At 46.7% G+C, this 24,572-nt stretch overlaps 1 long non-coding RNA gene across 2 annotated transcripts; it reads left to right on the top strand.

Annotated features, from left to right (window-relative positions):
* Positions 1–4,579: 4,579 nt before the first annotated feature.
* Positions 4,580–16,663, top strand: LOC123151836 (uncharacterized). 2 transcript variants are annotated; one of them, XR_006475890.1, is made up of 5 exons: positions 4,580–4,952; positions 5,948–6,049; positions 6,716–6,898; positions 16,247–16,393; positions 16,483–16,663. It is a non-coding gene; the product is annotated as an uncharacterized lncRNA (long non-coding RNA). The 2 variants fall into 2 exon arrangements; XR_006475891.1 differs by having other exon boundaries at positions 5,945–6,049.
* Positions 16,664–24,572: the final 7,909 nt, after the last annotated feature.

The following is a 24,572-nucleotide window of genomic DNA, read 5'->3' as shown; positions in this document are numbered from 1 at the left end:
GCTCCCGAGGACACATGGGAATTATCGTCAAGCTAGTTTTCATCATGTTCATATGATTCACATTTGGTACTTTGATAATTTGATATGTGGGTGGACCGGTGCTTGGGTACTGTCCTTACTTGGAAAAGTATCCCACTTATGATTAACCCCCATTGCAAGCATCCGCACCTACAACAGAAGTATTAAGGTAAACCTAACCATAGCATGAAACATATGGATCCAAATCAGCCCTTAGGAAGCAACGCATAAACTAGGGTTTAAGCTTCTGTCACTCTAGCAACCCATCATCTACTTATTACTTCCCAATGCCTCCCTCTAGTCCCTAACAATGGTGAAGTGTCATGTATTCGACGTTCACATAACACCACTAGAGGGATGACAACATACATCTCATCAAAATATCGAACGAATACCAAATTCACATGACTACTTATAGCAAGACTTCTCCCATGTCCTCAGGAACAAACATAACTACTCACAAAGCATATCCATGTTCATAATCAGAGGGGTATTAATATGCATAATGGATCTGAACATATGATCCTCCACCAAGTAAACCAACTAGCATCAACTACAAGGAGTAATCAACACTACTAGCAACCCACAGGTACCAATCTGAGGTTTGGATACAAAGATTGGATACAAGAGATGAACTAGGTTTTGAGATGAGATGGTGCTAGTGAAGATGTTGATGGAGATTGACCCCCTCCCGATGAGAGGATCGTTGGTGATGATTTCCCCCTCCCAGAGGGAAGTTTCCCTAGCAGAACAGCTCCAGCGAAGCCCTAGATTGGTTCTGCCAAGAATCTGCCTCGTGGCGGTGGAGTTTCGTCCCGTGAGCTTGCTTATGATTTTTTTTCAGGGTAAAAGACTTCATATAGCAGAAGATGGGCACCGGAGGACTGCCAGGGGGCCCACGAGGTAGAGGGCGCGCCCAGGGGGTAGGGCATGCCCCCACCCTCGTGACCAGGGTGTGGGCCCCCTCTGGTGCTTTCTTCGCTCAGTATTTTTTATTAATTCCAAAAATGACTTCCGTCAAGTTTCGTGACATTTGGTACTGTGCAGAATAGGTCTCTAATATTTTGTCCTTTTCCAAACCAGAATTCCAGCTTCCGGCATTCTCCCTGTTCATGTAAACCTTGTAAAATAAGAGAGAATGGGCATAAGTATTGTGACATAATGTGTAATAACAACCCATAATGCAATAAATATCGATATAAAAGCATGATGCAAAATGGACGTATCGGTCACATGAGAAGGCCAGACACCAATGACCCCAGGTGGTGACGTGAACGGGGCCGACCCGCCAGACAGAGCTCAGTCGTTGGGTTTATCAACGCTGTAGGGATGGACCCGAGCACAGACGTCGTGCCTAGCCTATTCATGCGAGGGATCCTAAAGAAAGACAAGCGGCGCGCGTCTCCTGTGGTAACGAGGGCGGTCGCGGGTGGGGTATCGAAGTACCAGATAAGAAGGTGATAGTCATAAAACGACTCAAGCAGAGAGGCGGGTTAGCTCAGATAGATGCAAGAACGATACATGCCACTGGGACGGACCCAAGCGACCTGGGGATGATGCAGCCCGAGGGGCGCTCCCAGCAGGGTAAGGTAAAGATGCAAAAGGATACACGTCGCAGGGACAGACATGTGCGACTTGGGAATAATGCAGCCCGAGGGGCGCCCCAACTGAATGAACTAGAAAGAGTCACCTAATAACGCCGCTGGAGTGATGTTGGAGTAGCCGATGATGCATGCCAAAGAGTCGTTCCTCACGAGCCGCCAGGGTCCTGAGCCTTAGGAGGCTCCGGGAGCTCGGTTGGTTCCTTGAGGACCTTCGCCAACTCCGTCAGGACAACGTGATGCCTGGCCTCCTGAGCCACCATGATGCTCCGCAGGTGGTGCTGGAAGGTGACGGCCGCGTTCGGCAAGCCAAACGACATGCGAACGTAGCTGTGAGGTGGACCCTCGCATCGACCAACGCGCGAAGGCCAAAAACGCTCCTGAGATGCAGCCCTATTGAGCCCTGGAGTGTCGATGCAGATGCGCAGCCCGCCATCCTCGCCAGGATGGGGAGCTACGACGGGTGGTGAGCGGCGGTCGCCATGTATGGCCCTTGCCTCTTGAAGCTCCTGGGTTACCTTGACGGTGAACTCCTGAGTACCGGGCGCCCCTCGCCCAGTGCCCTCCTTAGGGAAACATGCAGCGAAGCACGCCTCCACATGGTGCCCGAGCGCCTCCCTCATGATGTTGGCTAGGTCCGAGGCCCTCCAGAAGAGAGCCCCCGAGCCTTGCCCGAGGAGGGCGCCGGGCGCGCCTTCCTATGCGAGGGAGGGAGGCGCCCCAGCTGCGGGTGCCGATCCTGAGTTGGTGCCGCTGGAGGCACCGCTCTCCTGACGCCCTGGGAGGAGTAGCTGCTTCTTCTTCTTGGGGACGGCCCCAGGAGGATACGGGGTGCCTTCGTTGTCGGGGTCTTCGATCGCAGCGGCTTGGAAGGCGTGCTCAAGGGAGCACACCGCATCTCTTTCTTTGCAGGGGACCGTGATGATGCCACCACTCCCTGGCATCTTGAGAATGTTGTAGCCGTGGTGGGTCACTGCCATAAACTTGGCCAATGCTGGATACCCAACGATGGCGTTGTGCGGCAGACGGATGTGGGCGACGTTGAAGTCGATGAGCTCGGTGCGGTAGTTGTTACGCTGGCCGAAGGTGACAGGGAGGCGGACTTGCCCTATCGGGGTGGTGGAGCCATCGTCACTTCTGAGAAAGGCTTGGTAGGCTGTAGCTGATCGTACGGCACTTGGAGGCTATCGAATGTCTCGACGGACAGGACATTGAGCCCCGCGCCGCCGCTGATGAGGGTCTTGGTGACTTGAACGTTGTTGATGACGGGTGAACAAAGCATCGGAAAGACGCCGGCGGTCACCGCGCACTTGAGCTGGTCTGTCGAGCTGAAGGTGATGGCGCACTTGGACCACCTGAGCGGGTGCGTGGCCTCGAGCCTGGGAAGGGCCGCATTCACCTCATGAGAAAACTACTAGGACACATGCCCGTGCGTTGCAACGGGAAAAACATCACACACTCCTGACCTCATAAGTATGACACAATTTCTTAAAAGAAATGTATGTCACGAGACTCTCTCCCAAGAACAAAACATCACAGAACCCTAACACTGCACCCCCCCCCCCCCGCCCCCACGGGCACACACATAGGCACACGTCCTCCATTTCAACATGTCACTCACCCGTGTTGCCGGTTGTCCTCCTCGTCGTACAAAAAATAGGTTAACGCTGGTGTTGTGATTTACGCAAACAATAAAAACATAAGCATTCACATACTTAAAAAAACAAAGATTGAAACATACACGGTTGATGTACATTGATTTGCTGAAAAACTTTGTATTTTATGGCAACAGGAGGAGAAACTAAAAAACCTAAAAACCAATGGACAGGCCAATCAATTACTACATGAGTACAGATGTCGAGACTCAAGTCTAATCTACAGTAGCAGATCCAATTTATTGCAATAAATAATGCGACCATATCAACATCGGCACTACCCATACTGCAATATTCTATGTTTTCTCATATGTTTTTGTTATTATGAATTAGGTTGAAACAGAATATTTGATCTTTATAGCAAATGTGTCCGTGTGTTATGATGGGAGAAAAAATAGCTCTGTATTCTCTTACTAAAATACAAACTGTAAGAATTGGGAGATAAAAAAACTTTCCAGAATTCTCAAGCACGAGCATTCATCGGATTGTCCAAATTAGAATAATTATAGCAAATATGGCCGTGTGTTGCAACGGTAGAGAGAAAAAAAAATCAAAGGTCCATAAATCAATTAGCATTGATAATCCCCACTCCGGACATTCAAAACCTCTATTTTAACACGACATTAAAGATTAAACCCATGCTTCGAACCAATCAATTCTATGGAATAGACGAACGATTTGCCTAACCACTTACTCGAACATACAAAACTGAACCAATCAATTATGATAAATTTACTCCTAAGTCAATTTTTTTGGCTATTATGTCATTGTTGCAACACTCAAATTAACACCAGATACCAGGTTGGTCAAAACTCTAAGACTACAGTTTGTTGAAAATTGCATAGGAAACAAACGACCACCCATATGCTAATATCTTCATGCATAGAGCCAGAGAAAGCTAACAAATACGATTCTTGTATATGTACAGTGTGCGCTGCTTATAAAAATTAAAGGAATATTAAATGATATGAAATTTTTTGTTTCCTTTCTAACTCATGGCGCATGTAGAAATCCCTTTCTTCCTAGCTCATGGCGCATGTAGAGTCGATTTCCTTCCTGGCTCATTAATGTCAATTTCTAGCCCATGGCGCATGTAAATTTCTTCCTAGCTCATTCATGCCACATATGAAGGCTCTAATTTATTTTATCTAAATCCTAAAAAGTGCAGCTGTGCTCGTTTGCATCCTCGAGCGCACACCTCTCTGCGCCGTCGGATCGTTATCGCGTACACCAGACGCCGCGCTGTCTATTCGCGTCGCGCGCGCAGGTGGCACCTGGTCGGCCTATGGCCCGTTGGGTGGGAGCGGCGGTTCCGGGGCCCACCACTTCTCCTCGTCTCGTCCACCCCCTCCCACTACCGACGCTCGTTTCGAAACTGCAACCTCAGTGCTCTCTCCTCATGACTCCCATCCCAAATCCCCCAAATCGGGCGAGGTTCAATCCTGTGGGCGTCGACGAGTTCGGCGAATCCGCGGCCGATTTTCCGCCGGAGGTGGAGCGACCATCAGGTGCATGCGGCGTTTTCTGGAAGAAGAGAAGCGGAGGGTAGCCTGGCTTGCGGCAAGGAGCAGGTCGGAGGAAGGGAAGCAGTAGCCAAGGCGCGAAAGGGGAGGACCGGCCGCCGCGAGCGACATGCCGTTGGCGCATAGGGCGAGTAATCCTTCCCTGCAATCCTTTGGTAAGCACATCTGGTCTCGATTTTCAGCTTTTCCGTTTCCAAATTGACGAGTACATGGCGGATGATGAAGCTCTCGTTATGGTTGACGACATTGGGATTTCGAAGCGCAAGGGGATTGGCTACTAGTGGATGTAGGGGTTGAAGGCAGGTGGGGCTGCTGTGGAGTTGAGATTATGTACGAGTGTTTTGGGTTAGGATGCTCACTACAGGGATAGTTCAGGTGAATTGGTTGTTGTAGATTTTGAGATTCAGATTCATCTTTGCTTTTTGCTCTAGTTTTGTGAATGGCTTGCCCTGTATGTTTTCAGAAGTTGCACACACGCAAATTTGTAGTAGATTTTGTTCCAGTTAGTACTACACTATTTGAACAATGCAAATGTAGAGGAAGTAATTCACTGCAGGGGAAATACTTTCAGTTTAATGGATAATTAAAATTTCTGAATTGCATGATGTGGTTCAGTTTTGCCTGATATGTGTGAACAATGCCAATCTAGAGGAAATAATTGCGTGATGGAAATTAAGGGAAATAGTCTTTAACGGACAATCGTTTTCTTTGAATTGCCTGATGTGTTTAGTTTGCCTAACACGTTTCAGTTTTTTTGTACTTTACATGCTTGCTTTGTTCAGATTTTTTTGTTTTTGAAATTTGCTCTGTTACTTAAAGTCCTACTTCATATAGCAACAGAGAAAAATTCAGTTAATGTACAATCACTTCGACACTTTAGTTGCCTGTCATGGCTTCCTGTTTTGCTTCAGTTTGTTATAGTTTTTGCCTGATATGGTGTGTGAGTTTGCCTGATACGTTTTTTTAACATTTTGACAGTTAATTGCCTGATACGTTTTTTTAACATTTTGACAGTTAATTGCCTGATATGGCTCCTTTTTTGCCTCAGTGATATGATGTGTGAGTTTGTTGCAGGACTAGGCTGAAATATACCGTTACAATTGCGGCAAATTTTCTGCATGATGATGTTCTTTCTCTTTATACGTAGCAGGAGAAAATGGCTGGGACAAGCAAAAAGGGCCTTCAGGGCGACCCTCCTGCATTTAATCCTGATGACGATCCATCTAATGCCACTGAAGAACATAGAACAGAGGTGTGCAGAATATTTGAAACATGCTACTATTTTCCTATGATCCCCCCCCCCCTCTAGATTGATGCGTGCTTAATGCGTGTGTGTGCTTATAGATTGCTACTTACATATTGCTAGAGAGAGATGCTGACACATACTGGTAAGTGCCATGTGGATTTATCTGTCTGTACGCATGGTAAAAGATGGTCTGAAGTTAGTTGCATATCTATGTCCTTGATTCAGACAATTCAGTCCTTTGCTGCTTTTATTTTTCTAACATGCATTGATCGTTGCATGCTAATCTTAGCTATGTTCATTTCATTTGGTCTAGCGCTCGATTTGCTACTGCTGCTACACTAATTACAGCCTTGATTATATTATGAGATAAAATACATGTATAGGAGGGAGACAAATCAATGGAATTTCTTGTCATGTGGTGATACACTCATGAATCTTTGTGATTCTTTTGTGTTCTTCTTTGTATCTCTTCTTTCCTTAACCATCCAATGGATTTGTAGGCTCATGAAGCCGTGAGCATGCATCATGTATGTGTGTATTTACAATCTATAACCTTTTTGACCATTGAGTTCTAGCCAAAAATATGCTTTCTTGTAGTCAATGTTTTCTACACTAACTTGCCTAATAATGTCAGAAAGTTGCCTATAATATTTTCAATATCTTTTGGCATAGGATCTGCGGCAACTAGCAAGGTGAGGGAGGAGAGATGTGTCAGAGTGCCGGCGAACAGGAAGCGAGGCAAGAGGAAGAGCAAAGATGGCAGTGCCATCCATGCGCTGCGACCACCTAGCGGGGAGGACCTAGAGCCGAGAAAGTGTTGTCGCCACTAGTCGAGGAATGGGCCACAAACCGTCTGTAAGTATCTCGAAATCGCCCCCCTAAGCATTTGTCTTCTACTCAAATCTAGGATTCTATGTGATAGAGGAGAGATAGGGAGGTTGAAGAGGGGGGTGTGGGGTCCCGGCTATTTGGGCAACTCGATGATTTCGAGCGCGGCGGTGGTTTACGACTTGGGGATGCGGTGGCTGGAATCGTTGATGATTTGAGCCGAAAGCATCCAAAACTTGCCCACCGCATGATAATGAGTTGCCAGAGATGATGGCATGAGTTGCCCAACCACTCCTGCGATGTGGGGGTTGGAATCATCGATGATTTGAGCCAAAAGTGTCCGAAAACTTGCCCAACGCATGATAGTTAGTTGCTAGAGATGCTGGCATGAGTTGCCCAAAGATCCGCTCTCGAGAGCGCTGGGTTTTATTTCGCCAAAAATATGCCCAACACATGATAGTTAGTTGCTAGAGAAGCTGGTGCGACTTGCCCAGAGATTTTTTACTTTGACTTTTTTTTGTAGTTTTTGCATACACAACTACAAATAAGCATATGAAAGCATGAACCATCAACTTGTTGTGTTTTTTAATTAACAAATCAGGGCAGCCTACGCTGTTGATTCCACTGAATTTGCCCCAAATCACACAAATGTTGCTTGTCTATATTTCTTATTCTAGACAAATGCAACCTGATATACAGTGAGGAATGATGCATTCATAACAACACAACATTTAGTCTTCATGTTATCCAAACAAAAATCTTTTGAACAATGTGTTTTCAAAGGCAACACTGCGCAATACAAGTTTTTTGTCTGGATTGCAAAGTCACAATGAATTACACATAATTTCTTTCCAGAATTGTTGTCTTTTTTTAGTAGGACTTGCTTGACATTTGAATGTGACTTGCTAATGCTAAGCATGTGCCTTGCCTGTGTTTTATGTTTTCTGCACTTTTATTTTAAGAATTTAGGTTATGTTCTTACCCCAAAACCATTAGTTACCTTCAAAGCATTATGGTCATGGTGATAAAAGGAGACAGGGCCAAGACGGAGCTTCCATCTGGATTGAGATCTGGAAGGACGGGGCGTGGAGGAAAGGGGAAGAAGCAGGGAACTCACGAACTCACGTCCTTTTTCTTGCACGTGATTGACGAGGGGGAGGGTTGTTTGTTGTTGCGTGAGAACTTATCGGGGCAGGGACCAGGTACTGGGACTTTCCTATTTTGATCCTCTTTCTGGACGGGGGAGATATCTTTCCTTTAAAAGGGTGTGTGCCAGGGAACGCTAGGGAGCACCTGTTTGCTCCCTCACTAGTAGAAAAAGGGCCTTTAGTCCCGGTTCATAAGGGCCTTTAGTCCCGGTTCTGGAACCGGGACTAAAGGGTCGGTACTAAAGCCTCCCCCTTTAGTCCCGGTTCTAACTGGAACCGGGACTAAAGGCCCTCCACGTGGCCGTTGCCCGGAGGTCCACCTTTAGTCCCGGTCGGTAACACCAACCAGTACTAAAGGATATTTTATGACTTTTTTTGAATTTTTTTTTTGAATTTCAAATTTATGAATTATTTTAACCTCTAATCTCTAATCATCCCTCATCACTGCTCAATTTAACCTTTAATCTCTAATCACCCCTCATCATTCCAAATCATCTAACTTCCCGAACGGTCACCCATCCTCTCACTACTCCAGCCTGAGCACGCTTAACTTTCGGGTTCTATTATCCCTCGTTTCCAGGTCTGCACTTGTTGTTTTCCTGACAATAGTAAGATGGCAATCCTATTAACCCTCAGGAATTTAGCTTGAGCATGAAGTCACACATTTCACTGTCTGAGTTTGAAACTATTGTTCCAAAAATCAATAATTATTTAGTAACACTAATATTTCTTGAATAAGTAGTTTGACCACAGTTTGACCACAATTTAAAAAAACTGAAATAATTATTTAGTAACACTAATATTCTTGAATAATTATTTAGTAACACTAATATTCTTGAATAAGTAGTTTGACCATAGTTTGACCAGATTTAATAAAAATTCAAAAAAACTGAAATTTGAGCATAACTTTTTTTCCTTTTAAAATTTGAGGATTCTAAAAATTTGCAAATAGGCCATAGGCCATCTCCATCAGATGCAGATTTTCGTTCCGAACATTTTGATATATTATACGTTTTTTCCGACATCGTATGCAAAAGTTATAGCCGTTTTACATTTTCCCTACATTTTTTGCAAAACATGTCCAAATTTAAGTTTTTAAATTTTCCTAACTAGTAGATGTAGTAACATAACTACCTCTCGAAGGATTTGAAACGGACCGGGACTAAAGGTCCCATTTAAACCGGGACTAATGCCTGTATGGTGTCCTCGCCGCTTGAACCGGGACTAATGCTCACATTAGTCCCGGTTCGTAATGCAACCAGGATTATTCCTTGCCTTCGTAACTATGGGCAGCAAGATTTTTCTTGTAGTTCCTTTCATTCCTGCGCTCCTCACCTTGATTGTTTAGGCGGCTTATTGGTTTCAACTCAGAAACATATAAAAATTGGTGAAATTTGCTGGAAAGGAGCGAGGTGGGACTATTGATAGGGCAACGACATTTTTTCCTAATAGAAATCATTACGTGGTTCAGTTGGCTGCCTCGGTCGATTCCCAAGGTGGGAGTCTGGAGTTCGAATACCTGACGGGCATATATTTTTGGCTGCTCCTCCATCATTGGGAAAGAAAATTGCAGCAGGCCTAGCCCAATAGCGCTTCCTCCTGAAACAAAACTGATTGCCCACTTACGTAAAAACGCAATTCAATTACATATAGCGTATGGAGAACTATGAAAGTCTCCGTCCTTTAATATTAGGTACAGACTTGAAGATGTGTTGGGAAGCTGGGGCCTGAGCACCGCCCAAGATGCAGGCGATAGCGCATGGCTCCTGGAAGCCCCTAGCCCCCTCGTCCTGATGGTGGTCGTCGTTCCTCCTTGGTGGTGGCGGTGGCGGAGGGAGGCTAGCATTGCCCTGAGGACGGTTCTCGCGAGGCTGGTCCTGCTACTGGTCCTCGCGAGGCCGGTCGCACCATTCCTGATGGGGGCCGCGGTCGTCCCAACGTCCCCCACTTCGTCCTCGTCCTCGGTCGTAGCCCCGGTTGCTGCGCTCGGGGCACCGACCGAAGCGTCCATCTCAAATGGCCCTGAACTCTTGGCAGTCGTTGGTGATGTGGCTGTGTACGTTGTGGAAGGCACAGAACGAACGGCTGCTCTTAGACGACTCGGGATGGTCCCGACTGCGCTTCGTGTCCGGCTCCGCCGCGAGCACGGCTACTCCCTTGCGCTTCACGTCCTTGGCCTTGGCTTTTTTCTCTTCTGGGTCGGCAGCAGGGAGCTCAAGGATGAAGAGGCGCCCCTCCTCAACTCTTGCGCACTTGGTCGCCACGTTGAACATCTCTAGGGCCGAGCATAGTTCCTCATGGATGGCGAGCTCCTCCTTCATCTTGACGTCGCGGACGGCATCCGAGAACACGGAGATGATGGCCTCGTCTGTCACCTTGGGGATCTTGAGGCGGACGCTGTTGAAGCGTTGGATGTACTTTTGCAGGGTTTCCCCTGGTTGCTGCTTGTTGCGCCGCACGTCACCCGCGGTCGGTGGGCGTTCACGAGTGCCCTGGAAGTTGGCGACGAAGCGGTCGCGCATCTCACCCTAGGAGGAGATTGACCCCGCGGGCAGGTTCAGGAGCCACGAGCGAGCACCATCCTTGAGAGCCATTGGAAATCAGTTCGCCATGACCTTCTCATCTCTGTTGGCCGCCTCGGAGCTCAACTCGTAGAGCTATAAGAACTCCGCGGGGTCAGGGGTGCCATCATAGCGTGGAGGTAGGTCTGGTTTGAACTTGTCTGGCCAGACTACGCTACACAGCTCTGGAGTGAAGGCACGGCAGCCAGCTGTGGCCACCGGGGCCCGTCGTGGGGCGGAGCTTGATCTTGGTACCCACGCACCGCCACCGCAGGCGGCGCGCGGTCTTGACGTGTTGGTGCGGGGTGTGTAGGAGCGTTTTCTTGCGGTCGAGGGACCTCCTGGCAGCTTCCTTCTTCGTGCGCAGGCACACGGCATGGCGGATCACGCCGCGGGACCGCACGTCTTGGGGCGAGGACAGCGTCTTGATGCGGAGGAGGCGGGGGCGCTCTGTGAGCCGCGCGTCTCGGCACGAGGGCGCCGTCTTGATGCGGAGGCGGCGGAGGCGCTCCGTGAGCTACATCGCCCGCGGCTGGGGGAAGGTCGAGGCAGCTAGAGGGGTGGTGTAGGAGAGCCCCCAGCGGCGCTGACGAGCTCGGCGATGCGGTCCAGCCAGTCCTCGTAAAGGTCATCGTCCAGGAGGTAACGCAGGAGCTCACGTGCCATGAGCAGCGCGGCCTGCGTGTCCGTGGGCGCGCGACGAGCGTGGGATGACGAGCCGGCCGGAGTCAGCGACGGGGAGGCGGTGCGGCCATCCCGCCACACAGGGGTGCAGCGATGATGCTTGCTGCTCGTTCGCTGCCGGGCCGGTGGCGGCGTTGGCAGCGGGTGATGGAGAACGGCTGGGAGGTCCGCCAATGGGCGTCGTCTGAGCGACGCGGACGGCGAGGGCGCCGCGGCGCTCGGCACGGGCTCGGCGAGCGTCACACATGGATGCGATGGAGCAGTGGAACGCGGATCGATGAAAGAAAAGTTTCAGCTCACCCCTACCTAGCGAGCCAAATGTCGGATTACAGGTTCCGGCAAAACCCTTGAGGTTCGAACACTAGGGTGCGCATGACGATCTCTTTCCCCCTAGCTCACACTCTCACTACGATCTCAAAGTCTAGCTCGCCGAACCGGAGGAACAAGAGATACAGGAGACACAAGAGTTTATACTGGTACGGGCCACCGTTGCAGTGTAATACCCTCCTCTAGTGTGGTGTGGTGGATTGCCTTATAGGCTGGGGATGAACAAGTACAAGGGAAGAACAGCCTCCTAAGGAGAGGTGTTCCTGAACTCAGTGAGCTTGTGTGTGTGTGTGTGTATGTGTGGATGGTCTGGTTCCTCTCTAGATTGGATGATCTCAAGATTGGATCCTTCCTCTAGCTCCGGTGGTTGCTAGTCCTATATATAGAAGCCCGGGTCCTCTCCTCAAATATTAGGCGGGAATGGATCCCACAACGGCCAATTTGAAAGGAGACAACTAGTACAAGCTATCCTGACAAAAGGTGGTCTTCGCCTGCCAAAGACTCTCGTGGTGACCCCGTCGTGGGCTCCGTGAAGACCTCCATCGTGCCGTCCTGCTGGTCTTGGTCTTGTTGCACCAATTTGAAAACCTTTGCCTGATGCCTCGGGACTCCTCGTCTGCGCTTGCCCCTTTAGCACCAAAGAGGCAACTTGTACTCTGCGCCCGCTGGCGCCTGCCTGGCCTCGGTCGTCATGGCTCACGTCACGCAAACCTCACGATGTGCCCCTCGCCTTGATCTCTCTGCTCCTCACGAGTTAGCCTAGGGAGGCGGCCTCTGAGGAGGTCTTGTGTCGTCCGCCTCGCGAGGTTTGGCCCCTCGCGAGGGTCTTGAGTGGTTATTGATGAAGATGGGTCGTACCAGGCCGCTGGTGGAGCCACGCCCTAGGCCACAGGAAGGCAAGTCGGATACCCCCGTTCCCAGGACGCCGACAATCGACTCGGACTTCACCGAAGGCGAGCATGAACAAAGCAATCATCATAAGTTGATGCACGAAACCAACACCGGTGGTGATAAAATGGGATGTAGTCGGCTGTAATATGCACACAACGGAGACGGTTAGAACAACATAACCGCCTACTGTAAGTACTGGAGGCGGGGACGCGAACTTGGTGCACTCGGGTACCGGCGCACCCTATATGCAGAAAAAAAAATAGTAATTCAAAAAAATTCAAATCTTTTTTGGAATCAAACATGATGAGGTATTGTACTCGTATAAAAATTTTGGACAAGAAATGATTCATATTGACTTCACGGCAAAAAAGACAAGTTTGGGACAACAATATAGCGTGTATAGTATTTGTATATAGCGATTTTTGCCGAATCTTCGACCCAGGGTGCAATGAAAGTCATTCTCTAACGAATCTTTTTATACGACTACAATACTTGATCATGTTTAATACCAAAAAAAAGGAATTTTTTGGACTTTTTTTGAATTACTAATTTTTTTGTATATAGAATGCGCTGGTATCCAGGTTCTCCTTTATATTTTCCTTGGAGGCGGTATGTAATAAAAAAGAGAGAAGTCCACCTTTCAACCCTCAAGTAACCACAAAGTTTAAAACTCAACCCCAAACTTCAAAACCGGTTGACACACACCCCAAACTAACAATACTGTGCAAAAATCAACCCTGGTACCGGTTTTGACTTAGTAAAGTGGTTTTGACCATATTGACCGCTGACTAACCACCCAAAAAATAAAAAGAAAACAAAACGTCTATCTCCTTCCCCTCTCTCCCTGTGTCGACCATGGTACCGGAGTAGAGTCTGTCTTGCTGCTGCTGCCGCCCCGAGCTCGCGTGGCGCCCCTGCCCCGACCACTCCCCGCCGACCATCACGCGACGCCCCTCCCACGGCCACGCAGCAAAGCCACCCCGGACTGTCGGCAGCAATTGCTCGCCGGAGTTGGATGCAGCAATAGAGCGGCACAGAGCACCGAGCGTTGTGAGGCGCCGGCTCGCGGTGACTTTCCTCCCTCCTACCAACATCTTGCTCGCGGCTCGTAGCGAGCTCTCCCGCGTCCAGGTTTCCGTCCGGAGGTGTGCGTGTTTGTGTGCTGGTGTACGCGGCCGTGGGGGTGTGCGTGCGTGCCGTCGAGGCGCACGGAGGTGAGCTCGCCGCCGGGCGCGCACGATATGTTTGTGTGTTCTGGCATGCTGTCATGCTTGCTGGATGCCGCGGTGCTCACTCGGTGCTGCCGTGTTCTAGGAGTGAGTGACCCTTTGGATTCTTGAGATATTTTTTGAGTAAAGATCCTTGTGAGAGAGTAACCCTTTGGATTCTTGAGATAGTGTGTGTGCAGCGGACATGTGGTCCAGGTCAGCACCGTGTGCACACGCAACAGTAACAAGAGGTCAGCGGTCAATGTGGTCAAAACCTCTTTACTAAGTCAAAACCGGGACCAGGGTTGATTTTTGCACTGTATTGTTAGTTTGGGGTGTGTATCAACCGGTTTTGAAGTTTAGGGTTGAGTTTTAAACTTTGTGGTTACTTGAGGGTTGAAATATGAACTTCTCTCAATAAAAAACGGTATCTAATGTCAAATCCGCCTGCTCTTAGTGAGTAGCTCCTCACATGGCCTTCACTTCTCTTTCTCTATGGGTCATTTGCCTTCATTTCATTTTCCATCGATTTCCCTTTCCGGGTCCTCGACCAAATCCTATGCCAAACACGGTCGCACCAGATGAACAGTTCATAATTCTAACTAATCGTGGGAGTTTCTAAGTAATCTCTAGTTAGCATAGTAATAGATAGATAGATTACACATATAGGATCGACAACAAACAATCCTTTCATGCTCCATCAAAGACCAAAGAGCTGTATTCATATACGCTTTTTTATTGTTTTTTTTTTGAGGAATCGAGCACTCACTTGGAAACACATAGAGAATGATTTACCCTAGTTCTGAGGGTGTTCTAGAGATTGAAATGCGACATCGAGTTTTGCTCACGGGATGTGAGTGCGGGAGAAAGACGTTGTTCATATACACCAGGATATGTGTGTTTATTTTCTGCTTTTGTAAGGATGGTGTTGTAAGGTTTGGACAATTTTAATATATGGCCTTGGCATTCTTGCAAAAAGAAACAGAGTGTGCATCCCTGAATTCACAAACAAGGCTGCCCAACAGTAGTTGGTTTCTACTAATTGCTGATATACTCTATTACCCAATAAATGCTTTAAAATTATGTTTTCATTGAAAAATAAAGCATGTCGCCACGACACGGACGACCTCGACAGTGTAGACCAACATAATGACAAAACAGAGATTCCAAATGGCAGGCACTACAGACTCATGAGGTTAACGTGCATGCCACACCACTCATTTTTTTTAGTCTTAAATCAAAGCGGCCAAATAATCTAGCTTCCAAAAGGACTAAAGTATAAATAAGCTTAAATCTCTTTGCAGTATGTTCCGAACAAGATATATAATAATCTCCTCCCATTTTATTATGTAAGTAACTAGTACAATACCTTCTTGATAGTAGCATCCCAAATATTCAGGATTAGGTAACACATGAACCACATATATCATTTATATGTCGAGCTTACTCCTTGAGGGAGAATAAAACCACACATCAAGATACAATGGATGGTGCGGGTGAATTGGCCAATCGGCTACCAAACCCGCAACAATAGATGTTCCTAGGGCAACACACTGGATTGTACCCCACCGGTCTAGCAGTTGCATGTGCTACCGGTGTTGCCATCATCATGAGCAAGCATACTTGCGCCATGAGAAAAACAATGATCACTTGGAAGATGCCATTTTTCGCCATTGCCTAGGAACACAAAATAACAGAAATATATAGTTATGCAATAGTCTGCCGACCAATATGTTTTTGTGGCCATGGCGGGTACAATTCAGTCACCTTATATAGATGTGGTGGGATCAAGGTTATCCTTATCCTTTGTGGGGGCTATCCTTATCCAATTAATGTCATTAAATGACATGTTTCAGTTTCGGTTGGATAAAGGTTATACATATCCAAATAAATGCCAAAAAATCCTATGAAATGTCATTATTAGTACCCAAAAATCATCAATAGCCAGGGTCATGTTGTCTAATAGGTAGGGCTTACTCCCCTCATTTAAGAATAGAGTGCATATTAGTTTTGTTTGGTTAGACTCTGATCTAGTTTATAAGAAGGAAATATTAACATGTATGATAGCGATCAATATCCTCAAACCTATAATGGAAAAGTTTTCATATTATATTTTTGGGAAGAATCAACCTGTGCCACTGCCAGAGTTGCATATTCGAGTCCTGCCACTTAAACTTCCATATTTCGGGATGGGCCGCTAATGATTGTGAAAAAAGTTAGGTGTATGACATTGCATGTCATCTCCGTCTGTTGCCATCAACTTTGCGTTGTTTCCTTCCATTTTGGACCCACCACTTCGCAACATCAACTGCAGCCACAAGGAGATTTGATTGACCCTTTTGGGCAATGTGGGGGCCCAATGTTGCGCCATAATTTCCATTTTCCACTCCGATGTGGGCCCACCAATATTGACGACAAGACTCTTTGAGTGTCTGTCTACGTGGGGGCCCGCCATTGAGGCCATATTTCCATTTTGCCCTTCCGATGCGGGTCTTTCTCTATTGTGGGCTCACCTGCAGTGCTTGATAGTGACACGTCCCTATTTTTTTTTGATAGACCCCCTTTTCCCCACCACTTCTAGTCATATCCTCCCGCTGATCTGGCGCTGCCTCGTTGCTCCACGGCTTCCATTCGCACGGATCTTGATGGCGGCGAAGGACGGTGGCCTCTGGAGCCCGGTGAAAGTGTCATTTCTCTCATTGGGTAAAGAAATCAACCATTTGTCTTGCGTTGTTTTGTGATTCCCCTTTTATGTTTCGAATAATGTGGTCATGCTATGATACTTTGCGTAGGTTGGTGCTACCCAGCAGCTTCATGATGTTGTTGAAGATAGGGCATGGGTGTCACACAATCACCTGCCCGATGGTAGCTTGACAATTATTGACAGGTTTTACTACCAATTGCCTTTAAACACTACCATACTAACACAGATGGATCTAATTAAGCAATTTAAGAAGTTTAGGATGGATATGGGAGCTCCGGTTGTATAAGATTTTACGTAACAAATTCGACAAACATAGTTTTACAGCCTTAAATCCATCTCAAGAGGAGCTTTTGTATATACTACATATGTTTTCAATTTTTGGAATATATCACATGCACACTTACATGCGGATGCGATATGAATATGAATGTATATTAACTCGTGTTGACGTATAAATTTATTGCCTAGTAGTTTGCATTAGATTGGTCTTTTAGTTGCATTGGTTAGAGCATGCACAAGCTACATGGTATCGGAGCCAAGAGGTCTTGAGTTCAAGACCCGACTGGCGCAATTAAATTGCAGTCTACTTTCGGTCCACGTTTAGCTTCGAGGGAGCCACAAGTGAGGGAAAGTATTGATGTATATTAAGGATTGTTTGGTTCTAGATCTAGCATTGCCATACTTTGCCACATATTTTTGCCAAGCTTACCTAAGGTTAGTTCATCAAAATGAGAGTCACAAATTGGCAAGTCTAAGGGAATCTTGCCACACTTTTCTTGTATGCCATGTGGGGTCCAAGTGGGCTTGCCTAAGGTGTGGCTAGAACAAAACACTCACCTAAGTTGGTCAAACTTGCCTAACCTAAGATGTGCTAATCTTTGACAAAGTTAGTCACAAACCAAACAACCTCTAAATGTATTTTCACTAGTAGAAAAAGGGTCATTTTGTTGGAAATATGCCCTAGAGGCAATAATAAAATGATTATTATATTTCCTTGTTCATGATAATTTTCTATTATTCATGCTATAATTGTATTATCCGGAAATCGTAATACATGTGTGAATACATAGACCACAATGTGTCCCTAGTGAGCCTCTAGTTGACTAGCTCGTTGATCAACAGATAGTCATGGTTTCCTGGCTATGGACATGGGGATGTCATTGATAACGGGATCACATCATTAGGAGAATGATGAGATGGACAAGACCCAAACCTAAGCATAGCACAAAGATCGTGTAGTTCGTTTGCTGTAGCTTTTCTGAATGTCAAGTATCATTTCCTTAGACCATGAGATTGTGCAACTCCCGGATACCGTAGGAGTGCCTTGGGTGTGCCAAACGTCACAACGTAACTGGGTGACTATAAAGGTACATTATAGGTGTCTCCGAAAGTGTCTGTTGGGTTGGCACGAATCGAGACTGGGATTTGTCACTCCGTATGATGGAGAGGTATCTCTGGGCCCACTCGGTAATGCATCATCATAATGAGCTCAATGTGATCAAGTGGTTGATCACGGGATCATGCATTTCGGTACGAGTAAAGTGACTTGCCGGTAACGAGACTGAACAAGGTATTGGGATACCGACGATCGAGTCTCAGGCAAGTAATGTACCGATTGACAAAGGGAATTGTATACGGATTGATTAAAGTCCTCGACATCGTGGTTCATCCGATGAGATCATCGAGGAGCATGTGGGAGCCAACATGGGTATCCAGATCCCGCTGTTGGTTATTGACCGGAGAGTCATCTCGGTCATGTCTGCTTGTCTCCCGAACCCGTAGGGTCTACACACTTAAGGTTCGGTGACGCTAGGGTTGTAGAGATATTAGTATGCAGCAACCCGAAAGTTGTTCAGAGTCCCGGATGAGATCCCGGACGTCACGAGGAGTTCCGGAATGTTCCGGAGGTGAAGAATTATATATAGGAAGTGCAGTTTCAGCCATCGGGAAGGATTCGGAGTCACCGGTATTGTATCGGGACCACTGGATGGGTCCCGGGGGTCCACCCATCCCGGAGGGCCCCGTGGGCTGAAGTGGGGAGGGAACCAGCCCCTAGTGGGCTGGTGCGCCCCCCCTTGGGCCCCCCTGCGCCTAGGGTTGGAAACCCTAGGGTGGGGGTGCCTCCACTTGTCTTGGGGGGCAAGCCTCCCCCTTGGCCGGCGCCCCCCCAAGGAGATCCCATCTCCTAGGGCCGGCGCCCCCCAGGGGGCCTATATAAAGGGGGGAGGGAGGGCAGCTACACCTCAAGTTTTGGCGCCTCCCTCTCCCCTGCTACACCTCTCCCTCTCGCAGAAGCTCGGCGAAGCCCTGCTGCGATCACTGCTGCATCCACCACCACGCCGTCGTGCTGCTGGATCTTCATCAACCTCTCCTTCCCCCTTGCTGGATCAAGAAGGAGGAGACGTCATCCGCTCCGTACGTGTGTTGAACGCGGAGGTGCCTTCCGTTCGGCAATTGGTCATCGGTGATTTGGATCACGACGAGTACGACTCCATCATCCCCGTTCTCTTGAACGCTTCCGCTCGTGATCTACAAGGGTATGTAGATGCACTCTCCTCTCGTTGCTAGTTGACTCCATAGATTGATCTTGGTGAAACGTAGGGAAATTTTTTGTTTTCTGCAATTTTCCCCAATAGTGGTATCAGAGCTAGGTCTATGCGTAGTTACTATGCACGAGTAGAACACAAAGTAGTTGTGGGCGTCGATATTGTCAATTTGCTTGCCGTTACTAGTCTTATCTTGATTCGGTGGCATCGTGGGATGAAGCGGCCCGGACCAACCTTACACGTACGCTTACGTGAGACCGGTTCCACCGACTGACATGCACTAGTTGCATAAGGTGGCTGGCGGGTGTCTGTCTCTCCCACTTTAGTCGGATCGGATTCGATGAACAGGGTCCTTATGAAGGGTAAATAGAAATTGGCAATTCACGTTGTGGTTTTGGCGTAGGTAAGAAACGTTCTTGCTAGAAACCTATAGCAGCCACGTATAAACTTGCAACAACAAATAGAGGACGTCTAACTTGTTTTTGCAGCAAGTGTTTTGTGATGTGATATGGCCAAAGGTTGTGATGAATGATGAATGATATATGTGATGTATGAGATTGATCATGTTCTTGTAATAGGAATCACGACTTGCATGTCGATGAGTATGACAACCGGCAGGAGCCATAGGAGTTGTCTTTATTTTTGTATGACCTGCGTGTCATTGAGAAACGCCATGTAAATTACTTTACTTTATTACTAAATGTGTTAGCCATAGTAGTAGAAGTAATAGTTGGCGAACAACTTCATGGAGACACGATGATGGAGATTATGGTGTCATGCCGGTGGCAAGATGATCATGGAGCCCCAAAATGGAGATCAAAGGAGCTATATGATATTGGCCATATCATGTCACTATTATTTGATTGCATGTGATGTTTATCATGTTTTTGCATCTTGTTTATTTAGAACGACGGTAGTAAATAAGATGATCCCTCATAATAATTTCAAGAAAGAGTCCCCCCTAACTGTGCGCCGTTGCGACAGTTCGTTGTTTCGAAGCACCACGTGATGATCAGGTGTGATAGATTCCAACATTCACATACAACGGGTGTAAGACAGATTTACACACGCAATACACTTAGGTTGAATTGACGAGCCTAGCATGTACAGACATGGCCTCGAAACACAGAAGACCGAAAGGTCGAGCATGAGTCGTATAGAAGATACGATCAACATGAAGATGTTCACCGATGTTGACTAGTCCGTCTCACGTGATGATCGGACACGGCCTAGTCAACTCGGATGATGTTATACTTAGATGACTGGAGGGATGTCTATCTAAGTGGGAGTTCATTGAATAATTTGATTAGATGACCTTAATTATCATGAACTTAGTCTAAAATCTTTACAATATGTCTTGTAGATCAAATGGGCAACGTTGTCCTCAACTTCAACGCGTTCCTAGAGAAAACCAAGCTGAAAGATGATCGCAGCAACTATACGGACTGGGTCCGGAATCTGAGGATCATCCTCATAGCTGCCAAGAAAGATTATGTCCTAGAAGCACCACTAGGTGACGCACCCGTCTCACAGAACCAAGACGTTATGAACGCTTGGTAGACACGTGCTGATAATTACTCCCTCGTTCAGTGTGGCATGCTTTACAGCTTAGAACCGGGGCTCCAAAAGTGTTTTGAGCGACACGGAGCATATGGGATGTTCGAAGAGCTGAAAAATGGTTTTCCAAGCTCATGCCCGAGTTGAGAGATATGAAGTCTCTGACAAGTTCTTCAGCTGTAAGATGGAGGAAAATAGTTCTGTCAGTGAGCACATACTCAAAATGTCTGGGTTGCATAACCGCTTGACTCAGCTGGGAGTTAATCTCCCGGATGACGCGGTCATTGACAGAATCCTTCAGTCGCTTCCACCAAGCTACAAGAGCTTTGTGATGAACTTCAATATGCAGGGGATGGAAAAGACCATTCCTGAAGTATTTGCAATGCTGAAATCAGCAGAGGTAGAAGTCAAAAAGGAACATCAAGTGTTGATGGTGAATAAAACCACTAAGTTCAAGAAAGGTAAGGGTAAGAAGAACTTCAAGAAGGACGGCAAGGGAGTTGCCGCGCCTGGTAAGCAAGCTGCCGGGAAGAAGCCAAAGAATGGACCCAAGCCTGAGACTGAGTGCTTTTATTGCAAGGGAAGTGGTCACTGGAAGCGGAACTGCCCCAAATACTTAGCGGACAAGAAGGCCGGCATCACAAAAGGTATATGTGATATACATGCAATTGATGTGTACCTTACCAGTACTCGTAGTAGCTCCTGGGTATTTGATACCGGTGCGGTTGCTCACATTTGTAACTCAAAGCAGGAGCTGCGGAATAAGCGGAGACTGGCGAAGGACGAGGCGACGATGCGCGTCGGGAATGGTTCCAAGGTCGATGTGATCGCCGTCAGCACGCTACCTCTACATTTACCTACGGGATTAGTTTTAAACCTCAATAATTGTTATTTAGTGCCAGCTTTGAGCATGAACATTGTATCAGGATCTCGTTTAATACGAGATGGCTACTCATTTAAATCCGAGAATAATGGTTGTTCTATTTATACGAGAGATATGTTTTATGGTCATGCTCCGATGGTGATTGGTTTATTCTTAATGAATCTCGAGCGTAATGCTACACATATTCATAGTGTGAATACCAAAAGATGTAAGGTTGATAATGATAGTCCCACATACTTGTGGCACTAACGCCTTGGTCACATAGGTGTCAAACGCATGAAGAAGCTCCATGCAGATGGACTTTTAGAGTCTCTTGATTACGAATCATTTGACACGTGCGAACCATGCCTCATGGGTAAAATGACCAAGACTCCATTCTCAGGAACAATGGAGCGAGCAACCAACTTATTGGAAATCATACATACTGATGTGTGCGGTCCAGTAAGTGTTGAGGCTCGTGGTGGCTATCGTTATGTTCTCACCCTCACTGATGACTTGAGTAGATATGGGTATATCTACTTAATGAAACACAAGTTTGAGACCTTTGAAAAGTTTAAGGAATTTCAGAGTGAGGTTGAGAATCAACGTGACAGGAAAATCAAGTTCTTGCGATCAGATCGTGGGGGAGAATACTTGAGTCACGAATTTGGCACACACTTAAGAAAATGTGGAATAGTTTCACAACTCACGCCGCCTGGAACACCTCAGCGTAATGGTGTGTCCGAACGTCGTAATCTCACTCTATTAGATATGGTGCGATCTATGATGTCTCTTACCGATTTACCGCTATCATTTTGGGGCTATGCTTTAGAGACTGCCGCATTCACTTTAAATAGGGCTCCATCAAAATCCATTGAGACGACACCGTATGAATTATGGTTTGGGAAGAAACCTAAGCTGTCGTTTCTAAAAGTTTGGGGATGCGATGCTTATGTCAAGAAACTTCAACCTGAAAAGCTCGAACCCAAGCCAAAAAATGCGTCTTCATAGGATACCCTAAAGAAACTGTTGGGTATACCTTCTACCTCAGATCCGAAGGCAAGATATTTGTTGCCAAGAATGGGTCCTTTCTAGAGAAAGAGTTTCTCTCGAAAGAAATAAGTGGGAGGAAGGTAGAACTTGATGAAGTATTACCTCTTGAACCGGTAAGTGGCGCAGCTCAAGAAAATGTTCCTGAGGTGCCTGCACCGACTAGAGAGGAAGTTGATGATGATGATCATGAAACTTCAGATCAAGTTGCTACTGAACTTCATAGGTCCACAAGGACACGTTCCGCACCAGAGTGGTACGGCAACCCTGTCTTGGAAATCATGTTGTTAGACAACGGTGAACCTTCGAACTATGAAGAAGCGATGGCGGGCTTGGATTCTGACAAATGGCCGGAAGCCATGAAATCCGAGATAGGATCCATGTATGAAAAGAAGTATGGACTTTGACTGACTTGCCCGTTGATCAGCGAGCCATAGAAAATAAATGGATCTTTAAGAAGAAGACAGACGCGGATGGTAATGTGACCATCTATAAAGCGCGGCTTGTCGCTAAGGGTTATCGACAAGTTCAAGGGGTTGACTACGATGAGACTTTCTCACCCGTAGCGAAGCTGAAGTCCGTCCGAATCATGTTAGCAATTGCCGCATTATATGATTATGAGATATGGCAAATGGACGTCAAAACGGCATTCCTTAATGGTTTCCTTAAGGAAGAATTGTATATGATGCAGCCGGAAGGTTTTGTCGATCCTAAGAATGTTGACAAGGTGTGCAAGCTCCAACGCTCGATTTATGGGCTCGTGCAAGCATCTCGGAGTTGGAACATTCGCTTTGATGAGATGATCAAAGTGTTTGGGTTTATGCAGACTTATGGAGAAGCCTGGATTTACAAGAAAGTGAGTGGGAGCTCTGTAGCATTTCTCATGTTGTATGTGGATGACATACTGTTGATGGGAAATGATATAGAATTCTTGGAAAGCATAAAGGCCTATTTGAACAAGTGTTTTTCAATGAAGGACCTTGGAGAAACTGCTTATATATTAGGCATGAAGATCTATAGAGATAGATCAAGACGCCTCATTGGTCTTTCACAGAGTACGTACCTTGACAAGATATTGAAGAAGTTCAAAATGGATCAGTTAAAGAAGGGGTTCTTGCCTGTATTGCAAGGTACGAGATTGAGCTTGGATCAATGCCCGACCACGGCAAAAGATAGAGAAAAGATGAGTGTCGTCCCCTATGCCTCGGCCATAGGGTCTATCATGTATGCTATGCTGTGTACCAGACCTGATGTAAACCTTGCCATGAGTTTGGTAGGAAGGTACCAAAGTAATCCCGGCATGGAACACTGGACATCGGTCAAGAATATCCTGAAGTACCTGAAAAGGACCAAGGAAATGTTTCTCGTTTATGGAGGTGACGAAGAGCTCGTCGTAAAGGGTTACATCGATGCTAGCTTCGACACAGATCTGGATGACTCTAAGTCACAAACCGGATACGTGTATATTTTGAATGGTGGGGCAGTAAGCTGGTGCAGTTGCAAGCAAAGCGTTGTGGCGGGATCTACATGTGAAGCGGAGTACATGGCAGCCTCGGAGGCAGCACACGAAGCAGTCTGGGTGAAGGAGTTCATTACCGACCTAGGAGTCATACCCAATGCGTCGGGCCCGATGACTCTCTTCTGTGACAACACTGGAGCTATTGCCCTTGCCAAGGAGCCCAGGTTTCACAGGAAGACCAGGCATATAAAGCGTCGCTTCAACTCCATTCGTGAAAGTGTTCAAAATGGAGACATAGAGATTTGTAAAGTACATATGGACCTGAATGTAGCAGATCCGTTGACTAAACCTCTCCCTAGAGCAAAACATGATCAACACCAGAATTCCATGGATGTTCGATTCATCACAATGTAACTAGATCATTGACTCTAGTGCAAGTGGGAGACTGTTGGAAATATGCCCTAGAGGCAATAATAAAATGAATATTATATTTCCTTGTTAATGATAATTGTCTATTATTCATGCTATAATTGTATTATCCGGAAATCGTAATACATGTGTGAATACATGGACCACAATGTGTCCCTAGTGAGCCTCTAGTTGACTAGCTCGTTGATCAACAGATAGTCATGGTTTCCTGGCTATGGACATGGGGATGTCATTGATAACGGGATCACATCATTAGGAGAATGATGAGATGGACA

The sequence above is a fragment of the Triticum aestivum genome, chromosome 7A (genome assembly GCF_018294505.1).
Source record: "Triticum aestivum cultivar Chinese Spring chromosome 7A, IWGSC CS RefSeq v2.1, whole genome shotgun sequence".
Taxonomy (NCBI): Eukaryota; Viridiplantae; Streptophyta; class Magnoliopsida; order Poales; family Poaceae; genus Triticum; species Triticum aestivum.
This window is presented reverse-complemented; position numbering and strand designations above follow the sequence as displayed.